Below are 19,718 nucleotides of genomic sequence, written 5' to 3'. Positions count from 1 at the left end.
TGTTTGCGCTTTTAAAGCTTTCTAAATACACTTTCAAGAGGCGTTTTGGTATATTGGCAAGACATCATGACATTTCTTTTTAATCAGACTTTACTGTTCTCTATCCTCATTTAAGCCGGTTCGTGATTTTTGTGGGCAGGGCTTGTTTTGTATTTTCTTTTGGTAGGGCGTGCGCTTGTTTTGGGCTACTTTTCAAGGGGGAGTGTGCTTGTTTTGGATTTCAGACCTGGCAACACGAGTGGCGAGGTGAGACGCAGTTGTGGTATCTGTGCCTTTAAAGAGAGCATAGACTCTGTCCATGGGACGGCTCGCCTGCCCCCTCCACTAGCTGCCCCGGTGTCCCCTTGCAGAGCCTGCGGGGGCTGGACGCCCTGCTGTTGTCGTTAGTGCGGCTGCAGCCTGTGGCCGGTAAGGAACTGCAGCTGTGTCTGCTTTGGGTGGAAGGAGGGGGTTGGGGGGGGGGGGAGATAATCGAGGCAGAATTGCAGAGTGTATTATTTTAGAGGATATACGGGTTATGTGCTTCTGTACGGATATGGGAGACTTTGGAGGAGACTATGTGTTTTGGGGTATATGGTACTTGAGTAGTCAGTGTTCGTTCCTTTATGTGGGAGTATGCGGTGGTTTTCTTTTGGAAAGTATTTTCGGTAGGGTGTGCTAACTCTTGTGCATTGTCTACGTTTTTGCGGGATTTGTGTTGCTTTTTAAGGCTTTGTGTTGTTTACTTAGAAGTAGTCTGTGTTTTTGTCCTTTTCCATTGGGGAGAGGGTATACGCAATGTTTTCTTTGGTATGTTTCTGTTCGGGGTGTATGTTTCAAAAGTGTAGGCTTTTCTTTGAGTGCCGTTTTGTGTGTGTTTGTTTGTGTGGTGCGTGTCTTCGGGCGGGCATGTCGAGTATTGTACTTGCATTACAAAAACCTGCGCACTAAAAATGTATTCTGGTTAAATGATGTGGAACTAAGGAGGGTGACTGCTATGCAGGTATGGTGTGTGGGAGGAGGGTTGAGTTGTAGCGCAGGGTCAGCTATGCATTAGTCCGTGGGTATAAACGAGTGTTATGGTTGGACTGCGGCTAGCAGAGGTAGATGGACAAGCATGCATGGGAGCGGCGTGTTGAGTGGACCAGTCATTAGGTCTACATGCCTGGTTTCATTCGGGACAGTCTCTCGATCTGGCAGGTGGAAAATGGGAGGAAAGGTGTGATCTAAGGTAGATATGGATTGGTCCTGATGTTTTGAATGTAGACCCTACATCCGCAATATCTGTCACGAAGACTGTGGCTGGCATGTAAGAGGACCCGAGAGAGGTCGTAAACCAATTTCCACATCAGGCATACATGCTTCCTATGCAGGAAGACGACAGGACAAGAGTAAGCATGCGTATGTTGTAGGCGGAGTGACCAGGGGCCGATATACATGTGGTTAGGGACCAAGATTTTCATACATATATCTTGGTGTCATGATGGGCGTGGTCTGTTCTTTGGGGGTCCGGTAGCATGCATGCATCCTGTAGGACGTCAGTGTCTAAATGTGGTCCTGGGTAAAACGTAACATAGGCTTGGCACACTTTGACCATGATGGATGGCTGAGGGTCTAGTCCGGGTATGCATTCTTTGTCGAGTAGGTTGCGGTTGAGACTAGCATGTCTGGATCCTGGGGGAGATTAATGACTAAGGCTGGCATACAGAACCTATTCTAGCACTGAGGAACCCCGGTCACAATGCACTGTGCAAGTAATTACAATATTTATGTGTAAATCGTAGTAAGGCTGCAGAGCAGTCAATCAGGTACAGGTTTTGTATGGATTTATAGGTTTGGTGGCAGGGGTTGGGATGGACAGCAGGGTGGTAACAGGGTCTAGCACCAACCTCATGGGAGGAGTGGCGCCTAAGGAGAGCATGCATGGTTCCTGATGGAAGTGGGCGCTCCCTTGTGGATACCGTGAAGGTCTTGGATCTGGTATGATATTTCTGTGGAAAAGAAACATGCCTATCACCTGGGGCCGAATGTGTGACTGCTGCATGCATTAAGCTTCAGAAGGTGGTGGCTTTGTTTCTGTTCATGGGCTGTTTTTTCAGTTTGTTGTGAATATGCAGTCTGGAACTTTAGGTTGGTGATTGCTGGGAGGTCCGAGTACCACAGCAGCCGACATGCATTGTTCATGATCGGAGTGGGCGCTGCCTTACTTGCGCAATAAATGTCTCCACGTGATGGAGGGGAGACGAGCTGGGCCTGACATACATGGCTGGTGGTAGGGCTGGCCTACATTTCTGCTTCATTGTATTGACAAGCATTAATGCACGATGGCTCTTTAGGGCAGAGCAAAGGTTAGAATGCATGGATCCTGAGGTGGGGTTAATTAAGGGCCTTGCAAATGATGACACTTAACTGGCCCCTGCCTATTGGGGTGAGTGCAAGGACTTCACGTTTGGGCTCTGTTGGTAAAGGCAGCTCATAAACCTGGATTGCATGGGTGCCCGAAAAGGGAAGGAGAGTCGAACTAGCCTTGGCTGGCATTGTGTTTCAACTGAGTGTTTGTGTTTGGGGGGATGGGGGGTGTAGGGAGTTGGAGATGGGATTCAGTGCTAAACGTGACTTGCATCGGCCCTGAACTAAAAGTAACATGCAAGAGCTCAGCGGAGGTTAGGGCTGGCATGGGGATGCTGGAGCTAGTTATGCATGGGACATGTGGAGGCAGGGCTAGGACCGGTGGGCGTGGGACATGCGGCCAACTACTAACTTGTAATTGGAGTTAGTGAAATGCACATGCTGCTGGTTATAGTTCTAGGTGCTGCATGAATGTGGTAGTTAGGTTTGACTGCATAACGACAGTACAGCCCGATTGTACATTTTACATTCGTATTCCCAACCCGATTGTACATTTTACATTTGTATGCCGCGAAGGCCTTGGAACTCATATGATAATATTGTGGAAAAGGAACATGCCCTTCACTGCTGGAGCAGTGTGTGACTGTCGGCATGCATTCCTCTGCAAACGGTTGTGGATTTGCTGCTGTACATGGACTGTTTTTTTCAGTTTGTTGTGTATATAGATTATAGAGTCTGTGACTTTTGGTTGGAGACTGCTGGGTGGTTGCTAGGAGGTCCGAGTACCACAGCAGCCGCCATATTGCTAAATCTTGAGTTTCCTCCGAGGGTCAGATGTGCAGAGCAGGTGCTGTTCTCGTATGGCCATCTGATCACTGTCGATGACCTGAGGGAAGTGTGCCTATGTGTCCGATGTGGCAGACATATCAAGCCAATGTTTTGATTGACTATTAAGCGGAGTCCACTGTTTCTAGATATCGTTGGGTCAGGCAGATAATGTGTGTAGGCTTCTTATGTGGCATTAACCCAGTCGGCCTTAATTGACGAAAGCTGCACAGTAATGGAGTGCAAAATAAGGGATCAGATAGGAACTTGGTTTTGAAAGCAAGGAGAGATGAGGAGTAGGTCACAGTACACGAACTGGGAAATGGAGGGCATTTACACTGGGGGCAGAAGGTGGGGATGTGGGCTCATCAGTGGGGATCTGAACTAGTGTAATTATACAAGAGGAGGTGTTACTTGAAAAGATGGGCATATGGCGTGTGTACCTCAGTTATTCTTTCTTGGGGAATGAACTATGTACAATATGCTGGCGTGGTCGATTGGGACTGAGTTGATTCTAGGCACCTCGTGAGCATTCCATTGGCTCTGATCTACCCGAAATGTTGAGGAGGGCACCGTTTTCTCCGGACTACATGTTAACCTAGTCTTCCGTTTGAATTTAAATATTCATAGTTAAGAACTATAAGGAAGTTTAGGGCTCTCATAAGAACAATTGGGCGTTTCCCACTATTTAGGAACTCTGGGTAGACCATGCCTGTTTTACGAATGACAGGAGATCAGTGAATATGCCCAATGAATTTGAGGCCTTAGGGAAAGGATGACACTGAGAATTAATCGTGCGTGTGAATGAAAGCAAATATGTTGCTATGAGGAGGAAGGGGCTGAGGCTGTAGCCTATACAATTGCTATGGGGGTCGAGGGGCGGTGTCTGTCTTTACTTGAAAATGTCGGGTATGTCCCAAGAGGATGAACTCTTGGGGGCACGATTGTCCAGTTTATGGGGATAATGGGAGCAGTGGAGCAACAAATATAAATAATATCTCCTCCACCCCCCACTTTAGATTTAAACGCCGTCATCACCACTGCCATGGATTGCAGAATTTTCTAGAGTTTTAAAGTGCAATTCCAGCTGCCCATCACATTCCAGCCCAGCTCCTCATATTTACTCTTATGTAGCTTCCTAACGCAGCGCATTTAATGAACTTTCATGAAGCCCTGGCCACGTCCTGAAGAATACAGTATTTGTTTTTTGACATCGCTCATTCTGTGGGGCAGGGTTAATCTTAAAGAGACAGGTGGCCGCACTGTGTGCGGCTGGCATCGTGGTGCCCGGCTGTGTCCTGGTGCACGTACTGCAGCAGCATTGCCAGCTGAATTGTACATTTATTGGTAATCTGTTTCGCATCATATGAGTGACGATCCGAAATGCACAAGTGAAGGAGAGGGGGCTGCCCTTAGTCATCCTTTGAGGGGGGCAAGCTGCTGCTGCGAGCTGGAGCTGAGAGCAGTACATGGAAAGGTCGACCTGAAGTAACGTGCTGTGCCACGGGGACAGGTGTGGACTCTTTACAGCTGGCCTAGCGCTCCCTACTGCAGGCCTGGTCTAGCTCTCACTCTCGCCTAAACCTTGCAGATCTAGTCAATGTCGGCCACTCAGGGCCTCAACTATTGACTAGATCTGCAAGGTTCCTACTGCAGTACGGGCTAGGCCACTCCTGCAGTAGTTAGAGGTAGGCCAGCTGCAAAGAGTGGTTGGTTGAGTAGAACTAAACGCGAAAAGGCGGTCCTAATGCAGTGAAAGGACAGTCAAGATAGCACGTGTAAAAAGTAACCTGTTGCAACCAGTAGTGCACCAAACCAACTTTACCGCATTAGGAGACTTCAACCTCCATGTCGACAATGAATCATGTCCGCACAGTAGTCAATTTATCTCCATGCTAGCGGCCTGTAACCTAGTCCAATTAATAACTTTGCCCACGCATAATGCGGGTCACACACTGGACTTAATCTGCTCCAACCTCTCTTCCATCCGGGTGGCCCCCCCCATCCCGGTCATCTGGTCCGACCATTTTTTTATTTCCTTTGAGATTGATATTCCCCGCCCCTGCCGATCTTTTATCACGCCTAAATCTTCAGGAAGAAACTGGAGTCGCATCACTTTGGATGCGCTCCAGAAACATCTCAACAACTCCCAACCCTGCTTGTCAACCGACCCTGACCAAGCTATTAACGAACTAGACACATGGATAAGTCAGGCCTTAGACGCACTGGCCCCCATAAAACCCGTCCAATCTTACAGGACGGCACCTTCTGCCCCCTGGTACTCCAATGAACTTCGGCAGAAAAAGACCTTCTGTAAATCTCTTGAACGCCGCTGGAGACAGAACTACTCTCCGGACAGTAAAGTCCTCTATAAAACTGCCCTCAAAGACTATCGGAGAATGATAGAGGAGCACAAACGGGACTTCCTGGCCTCTAGAATAAAACTCGCCAGCAATGGAGCCAGGGAGATCTTCAACATTGTTAGATCCATCACAGACCCAGCTGCTTTGACCAGATCCCAGCCCGCCTCACAGGCATTATGCAACAAGCTTTCTCAATTTTTTGAGGACAAAATTGAAAACATCCAAACATCCTTTCCCCCTTCTAATACAGAAGGAGACGACGAGCGATCTACTCCTCGCATACCATCGCCACTCTCTCTGACTGAATTCGCGGTAATATCGGAAGCAGATTCTATGATCGAGCTCCTTAAATGTAAATCAGGCTCCCCTAACGACCCTTGGCCAGCCAAGGAATACAAAAAACTGGCACCTCTACTTAACCCCTATTTAAACCACATTTGGAATGACTCACTCCGTACAGGATGCTTCCCCACCAAATGGAAGCATGCCACCCTAGTCCCCATTCTGAAGAAACCCAATTTAGATCCTGATCTTCCCTGTAATTACAGGCCCATTTCCCTCCTGCCTGCCCCAGCCAAGGTCTTGGAAAAGCTGGTTCATTCCCAATTGGCTAGTTTCATCGAATCAAATGGGCTCCTCGATGTTTCCCAGCATGGCTTCAGGTCGGGCCATAGCACGGAGTCGGCCCTCATTGAAATGGCCGACTCTGTGAGATGGACACTCGACCGAGGATCGAGGGCGGTGTTAGTGCTGCTGGATCTTTCAGCAGCATTTGACACCGTCTCTCATAAGATCTTGCTGAGAAGGCTGGAGGACTTAGGTCTAGGCGGCTCTGTTCTGAAGTGGCTGGCATCGTACCTGTCTAATCGCACCCAGCAAGTCTTTACCCCTCCCTTCACTTCCTCTGCCAGGCCACTTAAATGGGGAGTCCCACAGGGTTCTTCCCTTAGCCCGCTTTTGTTTAATGTTTATTTCACCCCTTTGGCTAAGCTGATCTCCCAGACTGGGATCAAATCTACATCTTATGCTGATGACATCCAGCTACTTTTCACGTTCGATACCCCTTCTGCATCTGCTTTCGACCCGCTGAAATCCTGCCTACGAGACATTTCCAACTGGATGGATGCTAATTCCCTCCGTCTCAACGCAGGAAAAACGGAGATTCTGTTTTTCAACTCTCCTTCTCCCTTGGATGCCAGCCTGTGGTGGCCCGAAGACTTGTAGGTTATGATATCTCCGTGCACTCACAGAATTTTACCAATTCAATTAGTTTTAGGCGCGTTTCCTTGTCGCACTCTGCCGGGAAGTGCCTTAAATCATGTGAACAAAATGTGATGTAGAAATCACTGCAAGGCGCGCATTTTCACATGAAACTGGGGGGTTTCTTCAAAGGCTTAAAATCAAACTGCCAAAACAAACTTGTTTGAATGCTTCATTGCGAATTTATTTCATTCCAATAGAGGGAAAATCCATCAGGTATTATTCATGTAATGTATTCAACATAAATCCTCGCATTACTTGATGCTTGCCCAATGCATTTCGGGTTAACGAGAGGTAACCCTTCGTCAGGGGCCTATAAATGAAAAACATACAAGACCATCACTTTCAGGCAAAAGAACCATGGGGTCATAGTGACCAAACATATAAAACATTGCTGTGATTGTGCCTGTGGCTAATTGCACATTATCAAGCCTGAACGCTGCAATATACATCAAAACGCAAAACATAACGTACTTCATAGAACAATTGTGAACAAGAAAAGAAACTGACAGCGTGAAACATTGTGCTGCATTAATCGAGTGCATGGTGTGAGCGGGTAAAGTACTGAAAGACAGGGGTATTCGGCAAAGAAATGTAAACGCGAGGAGGAAGGAGTGCGAGCCTGACCGGGAGGCAGACTGCAAACAAGGTAGGGAGGCTTACCGCAACAGTAGCGAGTGGTCGTCTCAGTGTTCCGAACGCGGAACCGGTCCGATAAGGAAAGGACCAATGGGAAAGAGCAATATAGGGATGTCAGGGGGTCACGTGATATGGTTACGAAAAATAGTTGCATACGGCGGGAAACGAAGCCGAAACTAATGCAAATGGCAATATAAATGATGTGGTGCACCACAGGAAATGTTACCGAAAGCTAAAAAATATTCATTAGCGGTAATACGCGATCTTAAGACGCGCGTAGTAGCGTCGCGGTTAAGTGAGTTGTGATTGGCCCACTGGGGTCATGTGATGTGACTCAGGAAAATAAACAAAGGTGAGTACGAGAGTGCAATATACGATCAGCGCACGTATCTCAAGCTAAGGGTGTAGTGAATGGAATACATTGCACATGTGGATTACGAGTGAAAAACTGGGTGAAATAACAACAAAACATGAAAAATCCATGGTTGGCGGCATACAAACATAAGCAATCGTGATAAAAAAATTAAAATAAAACAGAGCTCACTCACAAAGCTGAAGTACATAAAAATGGAAACACAGATAGTATAATGCAAAATAGGAGTATCAAATTCTGAATTGTCCTAGATGTCATCCGTGGAGGAGTCTGGGATCACTCATCAGCCGATAGAAGTGTCTAAGGTTACAGGAAACATGCAAATTCGATTCGATCATTGATCCCTGCTGGTTGGAGGGATTTAAGTTTCTTGATCCAGTAAAATTCTGCTTGAAGTCGTTGTTTCGTTGGATCAATGTCTGGACGTTGCGGGAGTATCTCTAATATGGTAAATTTTAATTGAGTAATTTGGTGATTGTTTTCCAGCCAGTGTGTTGCTACTGCTGATTTCATATTTTTTGTCCGAATATTACTTTTGTGCTCTGATATTCTCGTCTTGATCTTCCTTTCCGTCTGACCAACATAAATTTTGCCACATGGGCATTTGATGGCATAGATCACATTTTTAGTGTCGCAGGTTCCAGTATATTGTAAGTCAATTTTGTGGCCTCTGGTTGGATGCATGAAAGTATTGCCAGGTATTATATTATTGCAATGTATGCAATTAAGGCATTTGAGCATGCCTTTAGATGACGTTTTCATTACTTTTCTGGCACTAAGTGTCTCTTTAAGATTTCTAGATCTTTTGAAAGCGAACGTCAGCTGTTCACTGTAGAGGTTGGTTAGGTCAGGTTCCGTTCTGATCAAGTTCCAATGGTGGTTGATTATTCTCTTAATTTGTGTAGATGTAGTTGAGTATTTTAACACACATACTGTTTTGTTTTCCTTTGATGGAGGATGAGATGTTAACAGTTGATCTCTTGTGATGTTCGTTACCTTTTTGATGGATTCCTCAAGGACATCTTTGGGATATCCACGTTTTTGATATTGTTGTAGTTGATCATTCAGGGTTTCTTCCAATCTGTGAGGGTCCGAGGTGATTCTTTTGAGACGAATGAATTGGGACGTAGGTAAATGTTTTTTAAGTGTTTCAGGATGAAAGCTTTGGTACAGCAAGCTGGAATTCCGATCAGTGGGTTTTTTATACACTTGAGTGTGCAGTTTTTGATTGGTGATGGTTATCTGTACATCCAGGAAAGAGATGGTTTCTTTTTGAACAGTATGTGTGAACTTAATCCTTGGGTTTAGTTGATTTATTTCCATGATGTTAGTCAACAGTTGCTCTTTGTCACCTTTCCAAATTAAAAATAAATCATCTATATATCTCTTGAATATTACTAAGTGATCAGTCCAATTCGTATTGTTCAATATGTTCTCATGTTCAAATTTAGACATGTACAGGTTGGCATACGAGGGGGCCCCCCCGAAACCCATTGAGGTTCCATTACATTGGTTGTAGAACTTGTCATCCCATTCAAAGTAGCTATGATATAGCGCAAAGTGCATGAGTTCAGTTAGAAAGATTTTATTAGCTTCACATTGATCATCTCTCAAAAGATTCCATTCAAACGCTTCAAGACCTTCATTGTGTGGTATGGAAGTGTACAGTGACACTACATCAATTGTACTGAGCCCGAAGACTTGTGCCAGGCCCCCACGCCTAAAAACTCGGTGAAAAACCTAGGAGTACGCTGGGATACCCAACTCAGCTTCGATACCCAGGTACAAACAGTCGCAGCCTCATGCTTTGCCAAAATCAGAACAATCAAACGGCTTATTAACTATCTGCCGGAGGAATGCCGCAAGACTGTGATCCAGGCATTAATCATATCCCATCTTGATTATGCCAATGCCCTTTATCTTGGTATCACAGCTGGCCTTTGTTACAAATTGCAGACGGTTCAAAACGCCGCTGCCCGGCTGGTGGAGAGAATTCCTGCCAGACACCATATCTCCCCTCACCTCCGTAAACTGCATTGGCTGCCCATTGCGAAAAGATGCGTATTTAAAGCAATGACGCTGGCATTTCGTGCATCTAAAGGCAATGGGTCGGCCCATCTGAAAAATACTCTTCGCCCTTATACCAAATCCAGGGCACTACGCTCCAACTCCTTATTTTTCCTTGAAACTCCCCGATTTAAGCGTTCCTGTGCTGGTGGAAAAACCTTTGAGGTCTGTGCTACCAAGCACTGGAATAAGCTTCCGTTAGCTCTTCGCACATGCCAGACAGAACCAGTATTTCGTAAATCCCTTAAAACCCTTCTTTTTTCCTCCTAGTTTGGTACCTCCGACCTGTCCCTCTAGTTTTCAGAGTCTTCCAGCGCCGGGATGCCCCGTTGGGGCCGCTGCGCGCTTTACAAAAAAAAAAAAAAAAAAAAGAACAAAGCGGAGTTTAGAACGGAGGTTCTTTTGCCAGGAACGGCGGATCATTGACAACAGTGTATGGTTGGCCTCCTAAGAGAGCAATAGTCAAGAAATGGCTCTAGAAAGGTGGGCATGCGGCATAGAGCAGTGGACAACAGATGGGCCTGGCAAGTCGAGCATTCTTAAAGGAACAGGTACGGATTCAGAAAGGTGGAACTGCTGCAAAGTGCTGAGGGCTGCAGCTGGACGTGGAAAGAGTAGGCTGCTGTAGGGAGCCGCGTATCTAGGCTGTATGAGGAAATGTGGCCCTACTGCATTGAGTGGTGGACCAAAGGCTGCATGTCAAAAGGTGCGCCTGCTGCAGAGAGGGTGGACTAGGGCTAAATGTTCAATCGCGAGCCTACTGCAATGAGCAGTGGATCTGGGCTGGATTTGAAAAGGTGGCACAGGTCCTCTGCAGAAAGATTGTAACTCTGGCGAGGCAAACTGGACATTGGAGATATACTTAACCCCTGGGACTGCCTCGGTGAGGAACCCACTTTCTGCTGCCAAGACTAAAGGACATGACTTTTCATTTACAGTCTTGCACACCAGAGGGGGAAGCTTTGCTTCGAAATCTTTCCTCAATGAGGTAGGCTCGGCTGATTCCTTAGTGATGTCACTGCTCTGTTTATGTTGGACTGTCTGCAGGTGCGTTCATGGCTTGTGAATGTAAGGAATTTGTGGTTGACTGCTGCACGCCCTCCTGGTGGCCTTAAATCCTGTATGTCCGTGTACTAGATCCTGCAGGGCAAATTTGTTGCCAGGTGTGCTGTTTGCAAATGATGGGTGTCTGCTTCGACGACTCTACAGTTTCCTTTAATAACCTTGCGTTTGGATATCTCGCTATATCTTTTGATTTTACCCTCATAAAACCTTGTCAACATGCATGAACCCACACCGCATGAGTACGTCAGTGTAACCTAGATGGAGAGGGCATATTTCTGATATCTGAATGTATTCTGAGTAACTAAACTTCAATTTCCATCTGACTAAATTTTGCTAGTTACCTCATAGTGATCTGTAGTTTTGTTATTTGTTTTGCATACTGCTTTATGCTGCCATAAAGCCACTTCAAGTCGCTTAAAGGACAGGGAAGGAGTTTGAAGGGTACGTTAGGAGAGAGGAAACAATGGAGGCGTATTAACCAGGCATTTATTTTTCAAAATCACTTGTAGTTCACAGTAATAAGCAAGAGTGAATAGTGCGTAGTCAACGATGGGTGTCTTGTTGGTAGGTATGAAAGGAGGAACATGAACCATATTACTGATAGGGTACACTGCCCTGGTCTGTTTCACTGCACACCATTAACTTTGTTGCGCTGGACACAGACCAGGTCAGTGTGCCCTAAGACAATTAATTCACTGGCCTCAACGCAGATGTGAACTCAGTGCATGCATTAGTGAAAGGCAGACAGGCTGTTTGGAGCTGCTGGTTATCTTTTTGTTGTGCAGATGGCAAATGGTCTGCATTTGAATGGGGAGAGCGAAAATGCAGAGATCTCTCTGCAGGTGGCTGCATTGAGTGACTGCATCCGCTTGCAGGCGGATGACTGGGGAAGGGTGGATCGGTGGAACCGCCTCATTGCCTCAGCACCTCTTTCAAGGTTTGCCATGGGCAATTGTGAAGTCTATGTACCACCTCAATGTGGTGCTCAGTCATTTTACTCCGATAGCTCCTTTGCCTCTGCACTTGTGTCTGTAACATATTGCGGCCGTAGAGTGTTTCTTCATTGGTGTATGGCCACACCTGCATGCAAATGAGGGAACAGCCTCCTATAGCTTGCAAATGAGGGAACAGCCTCCCCTAGCTATCTTGCTTGCACACATGTACCACCAGCTTGATCTGTATTACAGCAGGCACTGCTCAAGCGTCATGCTGCCACCTCTGTAATACCCAAGTGCTCCGGGGTGCAGAAAGCAGTCATACACACCTATTGTTCATCCTTGGCACTGAAGCCCAGATTTACAAATGTTCTACTCAAAGCAGCGCAGCATCCAAATTTGCTGTGCTGTTTTGTAGAAGGAATCAAAAACAGTACAGTGCCAAAGCTACTAAGATACGCATGCTGGTGCTTTCACCCTTGGGCTGGTTCTCAAACAAGACTGCAGTGCGCGAGGCACCGCCTTTCACAATGGCACAGTCGTTAGTGTGGACTGCCCGGCATAGGATTTGTTCAGGAATCTTAAACGTCCAGAAAGAATTGCTATACATAGACAAACTTATTGAATGAGTGCTGTGTTATTTTTTGGGGTGGGGGGGAATTTAACACATTTCTCTTGGTTTACATCTTCTTCAAACGACCAGTGTTTTTTGATGCAAAGCCCAGTATGGCTATCAGTAATATGCACATTTCGATTAGAAGTTTTGCTCTTATGTAACAGTTCTTGGTACCTGTGTGACCTATTTTGGTCAGAGTATGTGGATCTACCCACTTCTAAGCACTGTGCTGGAATCTTGGAAGCGGATAGGCTATCACCACACCTCACTACAATTAGCAAAAGCTGTGCCTGATGAGAAGCATCTCTAGGATACTCTAAGTGGCCCTCATACCCTGCCCTATATAGGTCACACGGGTACCAAGCACTCTGTTATAAAGAAGTAAACAACACTGATCTAGATATAAGATATTTGCATGCTGTTAGGCTCCATAACACTTGAACCCATGAAGTAGGTTAGAGTATTCAACTCAAGATTCTGATGAGTGGCTACAGACTCATTCAAGGCTTATAAGTCATGAAACATGTTGGCTTCATTTTAGAGCCGTAAGCTCATCACCTCACTTGACAGGTTTACATTTATGTCTTAAAATTTGCACAAACAATCTGAGAATAAATGTCCAGCGAAAGGGCTGTTAAAAGCTAATTTTAGATCACATTCCCTCCCTATTACGCTTACTTCACAAACTCCTAAACGGGCACCGTCTTATGCCATGGACAACACCAGGCCTACAGATCATAAAAAGATGTCCTGTAAAGATCCCCGTTTTGGGGCCCACTGGTTATTGCAGCTCCTGCCCAGCAAGCCCAAAGATGAAGCATGCTACCTCAATAGGTGAGGGTTTATGCATCCTGAGAGACACCTTGTGTTATGTCTAAAACGCTGAAAGATTTTTGGCAGCCACGGGTTAAATGTCAGCTGCTGATCTATTGGGTGCAACACACAGTATCCGACAAACCCTGCAACTTGGCTTTTAAACATGATCAATTACAGAATGACTTTTGTAACCTCTTTAAGCTTCCATAATACTCTCTTTGCATTAATTACTCGACATGATGAAGTTAATCCGAGACAGCAGCTGCATCACTAGGCTGAGGACTGTTGACCCTTAAAGGGCTATCCTTGGCCGGACACCACACACTGTCCTGACCTCAGAGGAGACCGTGGGACATGCCTGGGTGTAGCAGCTGCCTAGGCCTAACATTTAACAATCAGATTTGCCAGTTCTTTAAACACCTGCTGTGTATGTTTGTGCCACTGGGGTTTTAATTGTTCTACGTTTTGTAAGGTTTTCCATACCCAGGCAGACGTTCGAGCACTCGACCTGCCATAAACGTAGAATCTGCTGTCAATTAAGTGGAGTAATGTGGAAGGAATCGGCTGTAGTTGCGATATTTTGGTGCACACGTTGTAACAAGTAGGTCTTTAGCATTTTTTTCAGAACAGTTGATATAGAGAGTATTTTCTTTTCTTTCTTTAATTCAGGACTGAGCGATTCAGTAAAACGGGGGTTAAGCAAATTAGACCGCTGTGACTGAATAAAGATTCCCCAATCAGCTAACACTAGAGCGGGCTTATCCGGATAAGGGTTTATCTTTGTCTATGCACGGCCTGGAAAGGCTACGCTGCCAATGAAGGTTGCACGAATGGAACTACGTCCGATATTGTTGTTCTGGTGTTTTTGTGAGTTGCTCTTTTTTTTTTTTTCGCTTCTTTTTTTAGTGCCCAGAGAGAAATTCACTTAATATGATGGACCCCGTTATGAGGAAATAGCATAAGGGACAAGATATGGTAATGGAAAATAAGCTTTTTCAAAGAACCCTTAAGTGTCATAGAAAATTGTTCTCAATGAAATGCAGAAACAGTCACAGACCATATGATGGTGTGGCTGGTTCTTATAAAGCACCTGTACATGTACGTCGCAATATACTCTCTTCAGAGGGGTAATCGCTTTTGAAATGTTTAATCAAACTCTCCTCATTACATAAAAGATTCCTCCTGTATTTTGACCTTGCAAAGGAGAAAAGGTTAATTGTCTCTGCTGGCAACTTGTTGATTTCAGATTGTCAATTTCTGTGCCAGTCACACTAACCTCTGCTAACCATTCTTTGGAAAACTCAACCAAAGTCCTTTTTTAGGTCTCTCCTGGCGATAGCAGCGCATGCGCTACTATCGCCATGCGAGTGTCTTTTGCGATCGATTCTCTGGAAGCCTTACATGCACGCGTAGGGATGGACAAAGATGGCTGTTGTCGTCATTTGTCCAAACCTACCAGCATGGGCGTGTACGGACAGTGGACAGTCCACCATCTTGTGGCAATAGCTTTCTATTGTCATGGCAACCAAGCTTCTTATCAGAAGCTTTATCACGCTGCCTTGTTTTTGTAGCGTGAACTTCACCCGAAGGTATCGGGTATCAGAGCTCTTCTATTTCTTCTTGCCTCATCAAATATTTCTCTTTGTCATCTCTTCTCTGCGTTTCTCTTTCTTTCTATTATCTTTCATTTGGTCTGTGTTTACTCTTTCCTCTCTACCCTTCTCTGCTGTATAGTGGCTTCCTCCCTGGCTTCCTCTCTATTGAATATTTTTTTACTTTGTGCTCACCCAGCTTTCTTCTTCATCTCTCGCTCTCTTGAGTGTTTTTTGCTCCACACTTTCATGCCTACTTTCGGGGACCCTCTCTTCTTTTCTCCTCAGCATAATCAACCGCAGCTGCGAACAAGGCGCATGCGAACAACACCAACTGCACCTGCAGTGCCCGTGAGCACTAAAAGATGCACCTGGGGTATCTGTGAGCACCAACTGCCCCTGCAGTGTATGTAAACACCCATAACTGCAACCGAGGCCCCTTTTAGAGCAACCATGAGCCCCTAAGGCACCAGTGTCCCTCTTGCAAGCAACACCAAGTACCGAGGCACCGGCAAGCACCACTTGACTCCACCTGTAGTACCTTGCATGCGCCAATAGCACCTAGAGTGCTTGCAAGCATCACCCACTACAATTAATACCACAGCAGGTAAACCCCAGCCCAATAACTGGGTCCCACTAGTCGCACCTCTTTTACCTACAACCATTGTCCACTGTACCTGCTGCACCCGTAAGCCCCAGCAAATGCATCTGTGGCATATGTGTCGGTGAAAGGAACGATAAACGCTCCCTAGTGCTTCCTTAAACCACTATTCTACGTCTGTTGCGGCTACATGTAGCAAGTCATGAGGATGTCCACATGACCGCATTGGAGATTAATTCCCCTCATTTTCACGAGTTGATTCACGTGACCCTATGTGAATTTAAATGTGACATTCCGTCCGCTCTCGGGCAGAGGTTTTTTTAGCATGTACTTTGTGGTAAGAGCAGGGCTTTAAGTGGGATGAAAAAGCTGTGAGGTCTCTCCAAGGGGCGTGGCCGATGCAATTAAGGGTGTAGCTTAAAAACACCTACGCTAAATATGTGTGTTTTTCATTGCTTGCCGCCCGACTGGTGTTTTGATGCTCCTGTCATTGCATCCAGATATATAATAGTAACATTACACCTGCAACCAGCCAGGACTATTGCTTTGTCAATGGGTGTTAGTTGCATAAGATAAATAAGCAACAAGTATGGCTTTGTTGTGTAGAATATTGAAAATGCTTCAGTTCTGAAGTGATGAGACTGAAAGAACAGTCTCTTTGTAATTTCATCAAGGTAGTGGAGGGTGGGACTGCTACAAAGCTAAGATTGTTTTTCCACCCAAGAGTAAGGGAAAAAATGGAGAGCCCGAAATGGAGCTCTGTTAGCACCTGCTTTTTAGAATTGCCGGCGCTGAGCACCGGCAGGACCTGACTCACTTAAAGCCCTGTGTAGGAGATACAAACAAACATTAAAAATGCAATATGTCTCGCCTTTCATTAAGTTAAAGCCATTTGCTTTGCTATACAATACCATTAGCAAAGCAAATAGCTTTAACTTAATCAAAGGCGAGACCCATTGCATTTTCAATGCTTGTTTAATCTGCTTGTGTGTGCATCCTGAACTCTGTTTTTCAGTTTTGAACATTTTATAAAATTACATGTATAGGTCTTAAGTGTTCTTACTTTTTTAAGAAACTGGTACTGTTCAGTGTTTCAACCCACCAAACCCCACTGTGACCTGCCGTTACTTGTATTATACTTGGAAATTATGGTCGGACTGCTGTACCAGAAGTTTGACTGTATACCATCAAGTCTTTGATTTATCTGTTCTCTGTCCACATCCTTCCAATTATGCTATTACTACACTATGAGACTCTTCTTGAATACCTTTACAGGTGTTCCCAGTCTGGCAGGTCAGCCAGTCTCTAAATTGTAATGTTCTATGCAAGCAATCCATCTTCCCTTGCCATCTGTATTTTTGGGCCTTCTTGCCTCATCTCTCTCAGTAGAAGTCCATATGATAAAAAACGTTAATATCCTCTGCAGAAGATGGTCCTATCCTAAATTCCTACACCGTAGCTATTTTTCAATTGCCCAGTAATGGGTTCAGTCATATGAACCTCATGGCCCCTTTGCCGCTGCTCTGGGCTTTGGGCAATGCACCTAGTAGATAAATGTTTGAAGTGTACATATTAATTGCTCTAGCTATGACTGTCGTGGCCCCAGACAAATATCGTGATGATTGCATTTCATGTCTATAAGAGATGAAAACCTGTGACTGTTAAATTCTTATAGTTTCTATTGTGTCTACAACCATCTTCCAACTGTTACTAAAACATGACTATTTCACCATTCATGAACCCAGCATTCTTGCATATCTTCCAGCTAACAATTAAATGTGCCCACTGGTGTTGTGGGCTTCTTGGGCATACGTTATTATCACATGGTCCATACTTTACTACTCAGGATTTCATGTTTTTTGTTTCCCAATAGTTTAGTCCCTATTTTCATGGAGGGCATGCCCTTGCTTTGGCTGCTCACCTTTTGTGGGCTCATTATTTTGTATTCTATTTAGGTGTTGCCTGAGATAAAGTGTGTGGCTGACCTGTTTAACAATTTATTGTTTCTTTAAAAAAATTAATTTTAAAAAACGGATTTTTAGTCTACCTAATACTTCACATTGGTTGGCTTCATTGTCACTCTTATTTTTTTCCTTTTCATTGATGATTGCGTGTCTGGGCATTCTGGCTTCACTTTGTGTTTGTGATTTTGTTTTCTTCCCTGGAGCATGAACCAAGTACTGATTCATTTCCTGATTAGTGTTCTGCTGCTTGCGCTCTGATTGGAATACTTTTTTTTTGGAGTGTGTATTGCTTGTTTATATAGTCTCTTTACACACTTCTTTGCCGTTTTGTCTCGTTATTTAGCTGCGGTTTTTATACTCCTTTGTTTTGGTTTTTTTATGTCTTGGATCTACAGCTCCCCTCGCTCTTTAATTGCCTTCCAGATTATTCAAAACGTCACTTTCCAATAAGCCTTACACCGTTCAGTCTTCTGAGCTGTATAACGACACAATGTATTTAATTTAAAAAAAGTTACATGTTGCAGCATTCATTAAGGGTGCTTTTGTTCGAATTCTGTGTAATGCCACCCTCCTACCTACCTTGGAAAAGATAATGTAAGTTACATATTTTTAAATTGTATCAACTGGTGATATTGAAACGTGCCTAAATTCATGCGTATGTGTGCTCTTACAGGGTTATAGTTTGTATGCCTCAATCACACACAATACCATACTCATACCATAATATGCAATAACAGGCCATGACTTATCACGCTAAACCATACTATACAATAACTGGCCATAACATACTATATTATACAATAATAAATCGTACAATACCATACCACACTACACAATAGCTGCCCATACCATACAGTACGATTTAAAGTTTATACTACATCATACCATCCTATTCAATAATAGGCCACACCATAACATACCATAAAAAACAACCCATACCATACCATGAAATTATATACTATACAATGACAGGGCGTACAATATCGTGCTATCCAATTAAGTCACCCTCACCTACTTTAACTTCTACCCACCCTTGAACATTGAAGTCCTCCTCACTTCCCTTTGCCTCTACCCATTCATGAGCCCTCAAGTCACCCTTACCTCTAGCCATCCCTGAACCCTCATGTCACCCTCCGCTCCCTTTACCTCTACCCACCCTTGAGCCCTCAAACCTAAAGTCACCCTCACCTCCCCGTGCCTCTACCCACTCCTGAACCCTCAAGTCACCATCTCATCCTGTCTAACCCTGAGCCCTTAAGACTCCCTCACCTCCCTTTACCTCTTCCCAGCATTGAACCCGCAAGTCACAGTCACCTCCCTTTACCAGCACCCACCCCTGAATCTCCCAAGTCACCGTAATATCCCTTAACCTCTACCCACTCAAACCCCTCAAGTTACCCTCCCCTTCCTTTACCTCTACCCACCTCGGAACCAAGTCACCTTCACCTCCCTTTACTTGTACACATCGCTAAACCCTAAAATCACTATTCTTTTTATTGCAAAGATGTATGTTATATAAAAAATACGTACCTGCGTGGTACGAGCGCAAATACTTACCTGCGCGGTACTTACTTATGTGGTAAAGACTGCATGGTAAGGATCCTGCTTGGTAAATGCTGTTTCCCCCAGGCATGACACAAATGCTTTGGGGGCTCTTTGGTTGTTTTATGCCCGTCCTGGCACCTTCGTCGATTATTCCTGGCAGAAAAAAAGCATACAGAAGTCACTAACAGTTGTCAAGATGCAAATTGCACTGCTCTTTCTGCTCTACATGGCCTTTTTGGCACTGCCTTTATGTGGGGTATAAACGGCGAACATCAGTTTGGAAAGAAGATAATTAAACTTTTTTTTAATGAAAACTAGAAAAAAAAACTACTAAGAAAACTGATCACTTCTCCTTGTGTTCTGTGCTGGCCGTGTGATAGAGCGTTTCCCTCCAATTTTCAGACATGCAGCATTGCATCTGTGCTGCAGTAGAAAATTAGTCAGAGAAGGCCTATTGGATTTGCCAATGCTTGTTTGACACTGTTCACGGACCATGTTCCCTAGAGTGCCCTTTTTGAGGACAGAATTTGTCCCTGCATTTTCACCTTTCCTGTTGTTCAAGGCCTATTTTGGAAGGTTTACTTAATCCGCAGGCATGTTGTCACAAACTATTTTGTTCGTCCCCATCAGAACAGTTGAGAAGTGAAAGATTAAAAGGAAGAGCCCCTTGCCACCTGAAATACCCTAAGAATACAATGAAAACTGCTTTGGAAAAACGATATAAAATAA

The 19,718-nt window shown here is 44.8% G+C and overlaps 1 protein-coding gene across 1 annotated transcript in view; it reads left to right on the top strand.

Annotated features, from left to right (window-relative positions):
• Positions 1-222: 222 nt before the first annotated feature.
• YPEL2 (yippee like 2) overlaps positions 223-19,718 on the top strand; it is a 216,303-nt gene continuing 196,807 nt past the window's right edge. Inside the window, exon 1 of the mRNA XM_086954965.1 lies at positions 223-408. The gene's annotated coding sequence lies outside the window, so the exon portion shown is untranslated. The remainder of the gene's footprint in view (positions 409-19,718) is intronic.

This window comes from Lissotriton vulgaris, chromosome 2_1 (genome assembly GCF_964263255.1).
Source record: "Lissotriton vulgaris chromosome 2_1, aLisVul1.2, whole genome shotgun sequence".
Lineage (NCBI taxonomy): Eukaryota > Metazoa > Chordata > Amphibia > Caudata > Salamandridae > Lissotriton > Lissotriton vulgaris.
Note: the sequence above shows the minus strand (reverse complement) of the source record. Positions and strands in the feature narration are given on the sequence as shown.